Raw genomic sequence first — 10,000 nt, forward strand, 5'->3', positions numbered from 1 at the left:
ATTTTCAATTTTTTTCTTATGTTTGTGAATTGAAATGTAACTATTCAACTATTTTATTTACGATTGTTGAATACACAACTCGCTTAATTAAAATAATGAAATTTATCGTCATTATTGATTTCATTTCAGGAAATCTCTGATATATATATATATATATATATATATATATATATATATATATATATATATATATATATATATATATCCTGAAGTATTAACACAAGGTGATGCCATAGCTAATAATCATGAAGTTTAGCTTAAATCATGATGAAGTTAAAGTTGGCTAGGTCCACAATATTTATTTTATTCTAAGAATATTACATCATTATACAATCAAAATTATTACAAATAATGCACGGAGAGTAATGATTCTTTTAGTATCATACTATATAAATATTTAATCTTCCAATCTGAATATTTTAATCCGAAGATATTTGAGTATTCAGATGATGCCATGTACTGTGTGTGTCACTGAGAATTGTTAAACTTTCCGCTTAGATTGCCAGGAAAAGATAGATTATCAAATCCTCTATACTCTTAGCTACTTTTTTTTTTTGTTTAAGGAAAATGACTCCAATGTATACACAGTCACAGGAACATATCATCGTTTACATCCGCAAGCTGAATGAAAGTTTGAGTTCAAACGGAAAAGTATCAGGTGTGACAGAGCCTAAAAGCCATTAGTAGGCAAGCTTTTTGAGAGAAAAGCTAAACATTTCTCCGAGGGACAGGCTGTAGTACAATAGGTAGTCCTTATAACCTAGTATTTTGCATGACGTCAAGAAAAATATTTCAAGAAAAATGGTGATAAAAATATTTTTCCTACTGATACACTTAGCACCCATTATGCCTTTCAATGTAGAGATAATTCGAATCCATCACCGTATATTAAATTTCTTATTATTACTTTAGGGGAATGATAAATATTCCTAGTCATATATATATATATATATATATATATATATATATATATATATAATATATATATAAATATATATATATATATATATATATATATATCTATATATATATCTATATATATATATATATATATATCTATATATATATCTATATATATATATATATATATATATCTATATATATATATATATATATATCTATATATATATCTATATATATATATATATATCTATATATATATATATATATATATCTATATATATATCTATATATATCTATATATATATATATATATATATATATATTATATCTATATATATATCTATATATATATCTATATATATATATATATATATATATATATATATATATATATATATCTCCACACGGTATCAAGAGATAAAAAGGTTTCGGCTGCTACATGAGTGTCAGAGGGCAGGGAAGGGGCCAATATGATTATATACGAAAAATGGTATGCCTGGGAAACTTTTGAAAACAAGATTTAGTAACGACGATACTTCTGCGTTATTTCATAAGCTTATCTTTACAGTACTGCCCCAAGCCCTTGTTATGAAAATTATCCATAAACGGAAAACTTTTACTTTTTCCCTGAGGCTCGTGCTGTGGCGGGATGTTGCAAAACAACCCCCACACCCTTGAATCACTCTACCAGACAATTGTCCCACAACACAAAATTTCCCCTTACTTAATCAACTGGACTCTTGGAAAGGAAGGAAAATTGAAACAAAACATATCCTTAGAACTATATTTCATAAAACTAAAATAATCAATACCAAAAACCATCCACAATCAAAATGAACACTTAAAACTAATCAAAAACTTGACACTAAATATATAATTAACAAAGAAAACCATTCTGCAATCAAATAAATCCTAACAAAACTTAAAACTAACAGCAACCCAAACATAAAACACAAAACACATATATATATATATTAAGAGCTCACCAACACCAAAATTTGTATGTTTATATATGTTATTTGCAACACAGTCGTTCACAAACTGCCGAACTGTCTTTCACGGCACAACCATCAATCTGTGATTAACAGGTTAAACTGTGTGGCAATTTGCCACCACTGCCTCCCTAATTGGGGTCCTGGATGTCGTCATCATCGTCATCTTCATCATTATCATCATCATCATCAATATCATCAATCGAAGTTCATTCGGTCTAGGTCATCAACAAAGATCTAAATCAGAGTAGCCGTATCAACTTTCTTATTATTAGCCAGGTCGTCAACAATTAATCCAGGTAAACAAAATCTCTCCAAAGGAGTAAGTCTCGCCAAGGAGGAATCACGGCCTGCAGAAATAAAAAAAAAAAAAACACTTATGAACACTCCTAGCTAACTAAACTATCGCACTATAATCAAAGATAAATAATATATTGTTCCTATCATTCACAATGACGACAAGCAAAGATAAACAAAACTGTACTTACTTTTTAAATAAATAAACACTTCCACGCTGGTCGAAAAATGATATAAAATAGTAATCCAGCACTCACAAACGCAACTGCCTCAAGCTGCAGTCAAATCAAAATAAGCATTCACCCAAGACATTCACCACTGTCGTAACCTAGCTAAAAACATAATCAAACAATCTTATTTATACCAACAGTCTTTCTCACAACAAACAATCGATACACTAACTACCTCTCTCTCTCTCTCTCTCTCTCTCTCTCTCTCTCTCTCTCTCTCTCTCTCTCTCTCTCTCTCTCAGGATTTGGCAAACCAAAAATAAATAAAAATAAAACAAAAATTAATCCTCCACATTCCTCCCCCCTTACTTTGCCAAATCCTACTACATTTTCACACAACTACTTACATTATTTTTTTCATTACCCAGTCGCAGTCGGGAACGGGACCTCTACTCCGAGTAACTGGGCCACCATATACTCTCTCATTCACTTCTTCCTTATCACAATCATTCGCTACATTAACACTATTCCTACCTAAATCCCTGTCATCTAATACGTCATGTACAATCCCATCTACCTCGTTCTCGTCTGGCCCTGTAATTACACTCATTTCTGTAAACAGTTCACCCATTTCATCAAAAACATTCTCAACTTTAGCAACAGATTCATTCATGCTACTTATCATTCTCCTATCTCTCATTCTTGTGTTATTCATTCTTTCTTTTACATCATCTAACGAAAAGCCACGTACACTATAAGTATCATTCATACTCAGCCACGTTTCATCTGTATTAATACATTTATCCTCCACACTCATTTGCACATTTACACCCTTGTCATACTTATTCGTATTCTTACCTCTACCTATAAATTTCCCTTGCACTTTCTCCTCACTTAAAACTTTCAAACGCCTCTTTTTCCTATATTCAACTAACACTAATTGTTTATTTTCCAGCCCTAATTTCTCATGCATACTAGGTTCATACTTGCTCATTTCCAACCAATTATTCATCCCATTCTCACAAACATTGATCCTATTCCTTCTACACACACAGGAGGACTCACCCAGTTGAACCCTCTTGCACTCTAGTTTCCCGAACATCCTGGCTGATTTACTCCCTTCTTCCTACATACCCCAGCTACATGCCCCTCTACACCACATTCAGTACACTTACCCCGCGGTTCCTTGCACATTCTAGAATAATGACCATCCTTACCATAATTACCACAAATCACATTCATACGATTACTACGACATCCACTCGCTATATGCCCAGTCATACCACACCGATAACATTTTACCCCTTTCTCTTTCTTGCACTCGCTAATTCTATGACCTACCTCACCACATCCAAAACAAGCACCTAGAGCCCATCTACATTCATTCTTCCTATTCCCTACTTTCCCACACCTATAACACTTTTCATCACGGACACGACTATCTGATAAACCTCGTTGCACACACACTCCTATCCCTATTGTGCCAATTATCCTGCCTAAATCCACCATTTGTCCTTACAGGTATTCCCACATTACTCGCCCTAACACTCTTATCTACTACCTGATCAACTATCCTCATTGGCCCTCTCAAAATTGCATCCTTATAACTACTAAATTCTATTACACTTTCTTCCATTCTAGTTCTTACACTCACAGATTTACTTTTTTTCATGCACCTATCTAACTCATAATCCTCAACTATCTCTAGTATATCATCCCATGTCAATCTCTCTTGCGTCCACCTCAGTTTCTCCTTCCGTTTCAAATTAATAAATTCACACACATTCTCAGGTATGGTCGCCAAAAACTTCCTCATTAACTCCTTATTCTCATTTATACCTTCATCGCCATACTTCTTCCTAGCTAACGTTTCCAACCTTCATACATACATCGATATCGCTTCTCCTGCATTCATCCGTGACTCATCAAAATCATTCTTACGCTTATACCTAACGCTCCCTTTCATATGTTTTACCTGCTCAATTATTCTCTTTTTCACACTTTCATAATCAACGTCACCTACACTCATTATCACTCTATACATTGTCAACAAATACCCAGTCAAATATTCTCCTAACTCCCTAGCCCAAACTCTTTTACTATCACCATACTTATCCTGACAATACCTCTCATACTCCTTAAAAAATTCATATACATCCCTACTACTATGCTCATTGAACCTTTCACATCAAGGTACCTCTCTCATAAACACAGTCTTACACACATCACGTTCATTCTCACTGCTATCATCACTGCTACCTAACTTCTTGTTTCTTACTTCCTCGCTAGAATATAAGGAATCTAATTCCGCACTCATACTCCTATCCTTGATTATACTCTTCCTAGCCCTTTTCTTACTCACCACTTTCACCCACTCATGATCATCCTTGCTATTATCCAGATACTTTTTCTTCTCTTTCTTCACATCACTTTTACATTTCTTCTCATTCTTCCTATCACATTTCTGTTCATCCTTACTATGCCTAATTCCCTTATCTTCAATCTCACTATCACTATTACTATTACTATCACTATCACTTCCTTTCCCATTATCACCTACCTTAACCTTCTCTTCCACTATCAACCCATTACCCGTAGCAGAGGCCACTCCTCCGACTGTGCCTTCACCCATGAAAGTTTTCATAATTCCCATTACCTGCCCCATCATAGCTTCCATTCGTTCCTCATTCTCACGCATCCTTATCTCAACACCCTCTTCCACTTTCTCTACAGTTCCCTTTAGTGCTTTAAGTTCCTTTCGCATCTCCTAATTCTCACAACTCAACCTTGCATTCTCACGCAACAATTTCTCTTTCTCTACAGACAACTTCTCCTCACGCTCCTTAATCAACCGCAATTCTTCCCTCAGTAACTTGTTCTGCTCTTCCATTTTCATCAACCTTAATCTAATTTCTTATCCTAATGCAGTCCTTTGTCCAAGAGTCTAGCTTCAATCCCACCTCTGCAGTCCCTGTTCGGGCACCAAAATAATGTGGCGGGATGTTGCAAAACAACCCCCACACCCTTGAATCACTCTACCAGACAATTGTCCCACAACACAAACTTTCCCCTTACTTAATCAACTGGACTCTTGGACAGAAGGAAAATTGAAACAAATATATCCTTTTAACTATATTTCTTAAAACTAAAATAATCAATACCAAAAACCATCCACAATCAAAATGTACACTTAAAACTAATAAAAAAACTCGACACTAAATATATAATTAACAAAAAAAAACCTTTCCGCAATCAAATAAATCCTAACAAAACTTGAAACTAACCGCAACCCAAAAATAAAACACAAAACACATATATATTATGAGTTCACCAACACCAAAATTTGTATGTTTATATATGTTATTTGCAACACAGTCGTTCATAAACTGCCGAACTGTCTTTCACGGCACAACCATCAATCTGTGATTAACAGGTTAAACTGTGTGGCAATTTGCCACCACTGACTCCCTAATTTGGGTCCTGGATGTCGTCATCATCGTCATTATCATCATCATCATCAATAACAGCAATCGAAGTTCATTCGGTCCGGGTCATCAACAATAATCTAAACCAGAGTAGCCGTATCAACTTTCTTATTATTAGCCAGGTCGTCAACAATTAATCCAGGTAAACAAAATCTCTTCAAAGGAGTAAGTGTTACCAAGGAGGAATCACGGCCTGCAGAAATAAAAAAAAAACCACTTATGATCACTCCTAGCTAACTAAACCATCGCACCATAATCAAAGATAAATAATAAATTGTTCCTATCATTCACAATCACGACAAGCAAAGATAAACAAAACTGTACTTACTTTTTAAATGGATAAACACTTCCACGCTGGTCGAAGAATGATATAAAATAGTAATCCAGCACTCACAAACGCAACTGCCTCAAGCTGCAGTCAAATCAAAATAAGCATTCACCCAAGACATTCACCACTTTCGTAACCTAGCTAAAAACATAAACAAACAATCTCATTTATACCAACAGTCTTTCTCACAACAAACAATCGATACACTAACTACCTCTCTCTCTCTCTCTCTCTCTCTCTCTCTCTCTCTCTCTCTCTCTCTCTCTCTCTCTCTCTCTCTCTCTCTCTCTCTCTCTCTCTCAGGATTTGGCAAACCAAAAATAAATAAAAATATAACAAAAATTAATCCTCCACAGTGCCCAACTGGAAATAACCCACGCCCCCCAGGTTAAGAACCACTGTTATAGATATCCTTCTTAATTAATACCTATAGATATAAATGATTTCTATGATTACAAGAGACGATACAGCTCATTGTATATTCCATGATTACAAACCTGAGAGAGAGAGAGAGAGAGAGAGAGAGAGAGAGAGAGAGAGAGAGAGAGAGAGAGAGAGAGAGAGAGAGAGAGAGAGAGGGGGGGGACGGTTACCGAATTACTGAAATTAATGATTTTCATATGGTGATGATAATATTGCATTATTTTGGTGTTTTACATAGAAAAAAAACCTTTTATAGCAAACCTTCTGAATTATTTATTCGGCGTAAATATAGAAATCATAATTTTTTATTCTCTTAACCTCACAATATGAAGTCAATTAGAGTTTATAAAATACGGCAAGCCTTTCCTTCAAGGACCATTCAGTACAACCTGATTTTCCTGACAAATATAAAACTTTTTTTTTAGAATAAGGATATTTTACATGCTTTCCTAAGGAGAAGATTTGTATTTCTCTTCCTCAAACTTCAATTTTCTTTCATTTTTTAAATTTTTAATCATCATGTCGGTGAGTAATTCACGACCACTCTATATTCTTGACTGGCACCATCTTTTATTTCTCTTCATCTTTGTGAAATAATGTTTAAAAATGCTTGAGGCAAATGGGAGTTGCACGTTGGCCCTCGTCTGGTGTTGGTAAGCAACAGGGATAGACTGATCTGCGATCGCAGTGAAACGCATTGAAATTACACTACTGACGTCTACAGTTGCTTTCTCAACATTTTGACACCCTTTTACGCGTATATTCGTAACACTGTTACACTACAGTGATCTGCTCGCGTATGTGTACCCGGCTTAAGATGCAAAGGTTCGAATTTTTGCCCAGCCAGTAGCTGTTATTATAAATGAATTTCCAGTGGATATACATTCCCATAGGTAGAATTCAATATGACATCCTGTTGTGGTTCATATTTTCATTAATAAAATCACGTGAGATATATATATATATATATATATATACACACACATATATATATATATATATATATATATATATATATATATATATATATATATATATATATATATACCTCTCAATATCCATTGAACATCCTTTGGTTGGCCAAAGGTTTGACCTCTGACCGAGTTGCATCTGATGTGAAAGTCGACTTCTATACAAGTACTGTAGTTAACAATAATGTTTTAGAGAAATTTGTTAATGCATTTATGACCTGCTTACTCTTAATACTCCTCAAGGGCACTGCTTCTGGGTACCTAGACATTCAATCCATTATAGTCAGTATGTATTGATTACCACTGCTGGTCTTAGGCAATCGGCCTACAATGTCAATCAAAATTTCCTGAAAAGGTTGCCCCACTGCTGGAATGAGTTTTAAAGGGATTTTCTGATTGGGTATACCAACCAGTTGACAAGTTTTGCAAGAATTAACAAATCTTTTTACCTTAGATCTCATCTTTGGCCAATAAAGTGTTCAGCAATTTTCCTAAAAGTCTTTTCAATTCCAAAGTGACCTGCGAACACATCCTCGTGTCCCAACCATAAAATCTTGACCCTATATTTATGTGGTACTACCACCTGTTTCCTTACCTCCCAATCATCAGACGGAACCATAGTTGACTTACTCACCCTCAGTAGGATGCCGTCTTCCCACAAATACCGAGGTCTACCTCCACTCTTAATTCTCCAAACTCCTCCTTCTGAGCTAACCTAAGTGATTCCCTATCCCACTCCTTCTGAGCTAACCTAAGTGATTCCCTATCTCACCCTACTGAGCTATCCCACTCAGAGACCAGACTAGGACTCGCAGAAGCACTCAACCCAGAAACTCCTCCCTCTGACAGCTCCTCTAGACTATCCAAGCCTAACCCTTCATCCTCTATCCCAGATGAATGCGCTGCCGAGCGAGTTACAACCATTACCGGTTCAATTACACTAACTGGGTTAGCATTCCTGCATTGCACCACCGGGCAATCACATACCGTACCTGCCTCTATATCGTTAGCCAACACAATATCAACATTCTTTATGGGTAATACATCCACCATTGCCAGCTTCATAGGTCCATTAATCCACCTTGAGTCTACTCAAAACTCACCCAGAGGACACGCTACTACTGTATTAGGAAATTTACCTAATACTACATACTCTGGCTCCTCCTCTCTGAAGTCCCAGGGCAATGAGGACTGTAAGATTACCGACTGGGCCGCGCCAGTGTCCCGTAGTATATTCACCCGCCTTCCAGACCCTGACCGGTCTTTAGCGAAAAACTTGCCATCTGCGACATACTTACTGAAGCAACTACTTACCTGGGACCTGCTCCCAGCAACCTTACCGATCAAGCCTACTGGCTTTGACTTACCCTGCCCTTTCCAGGCAGTACAATCAGCCTTAACATGGCCCTTTTTCCTGCAGAAAAAAACAAATGATTTCACTTTTACCCCTACTCGGTGATGACTTTGCCTTCTTTGGAGAATTCCCTCTATCCGACTTACCAGACATTACCGCTGCCTTCTCGCCCTTCTTACCTTTATCCCATTTATTGAGTCTTTCTGAAAAACATTGTACTGACTTATGCGATAAAGTATATTTGTCCGCAGCAACCGCTTCTGCTTCTATAGTTTCTAATTTCAAGTCTTCTAAATGTACTTTAAGTTCCATGCCAATGTGATTCTTAAATTCCCCAATTAATATTAGTTACTTTAAACTTTCAAAATCATTAATCCATTTCGCTATTAACCAATCTAAAAACGTATTTACCTTCTCTCTAGCAAATTCAACAAATGTGCAGTTATACTGTTTATCCGGTACCAGTTCATAAGCCCTCAATATTATCTCTGACCTGTTCGTACTCTGCACTCTTCCCTTCACTTAGCGCTGCATAAACCTTCTGTGCCTTACCGATCAATCTGCATTGAACTAAGGTAATCCACATTGATTCCGGCCAACTCAGTTTTCTCGCTGATTTTTTGAATGCAGAGACAAATTCTGTGACATCGGATTCATTAAATATCGGTACCAGCTTAATTGCGCTGTCAATATTAAACCTATCTTCCGCTTCTGGTCGCTTCAGCTGAAGTACCTGTAATTCATGTTCCATCTCCTAATTTCCAATTCTTTTTCCTGATCTAACCTAACCTTCTCCTGTTCTACTCTAACCTGCTCCTGTGCTGTTCTAAGCTTTTGCCATTCCCTCTCATGAAGCCTCTCTCTTTCCCTATTAGCTACTTCAGTCTTACCCATTTCTAACTGTAACTTTAACTTTTCCCTTTCTATCCTTTGTAAAGCTATCTTATCTTTTATTGACTCTGGTTCAGCTAAAGTAGGACCTGCTATTCTACCTTGCATAGCCTTCATTACCTGAAGCAACAAACTCCCTGCGACAATAGGCAACTCTAGATATTTACCAATTATTATTAAATGGCT

Source organism: Palaemon carinicauda, chromosome 13 (genome assembly GCF_036898095.1).
Source record: "Palaemon carinicauda isolate YSFRI2023 chromosome 13, ASM3689809v2, whole genome shotgun sequence".
In the NCBI taxonomy this organism is placed as follows: Eukaryota; Metazoa; Arthropoda; class Malacostraca; order Decapoda; family Palaemonidae; genus Palaemon; species Palaemon carinicauda.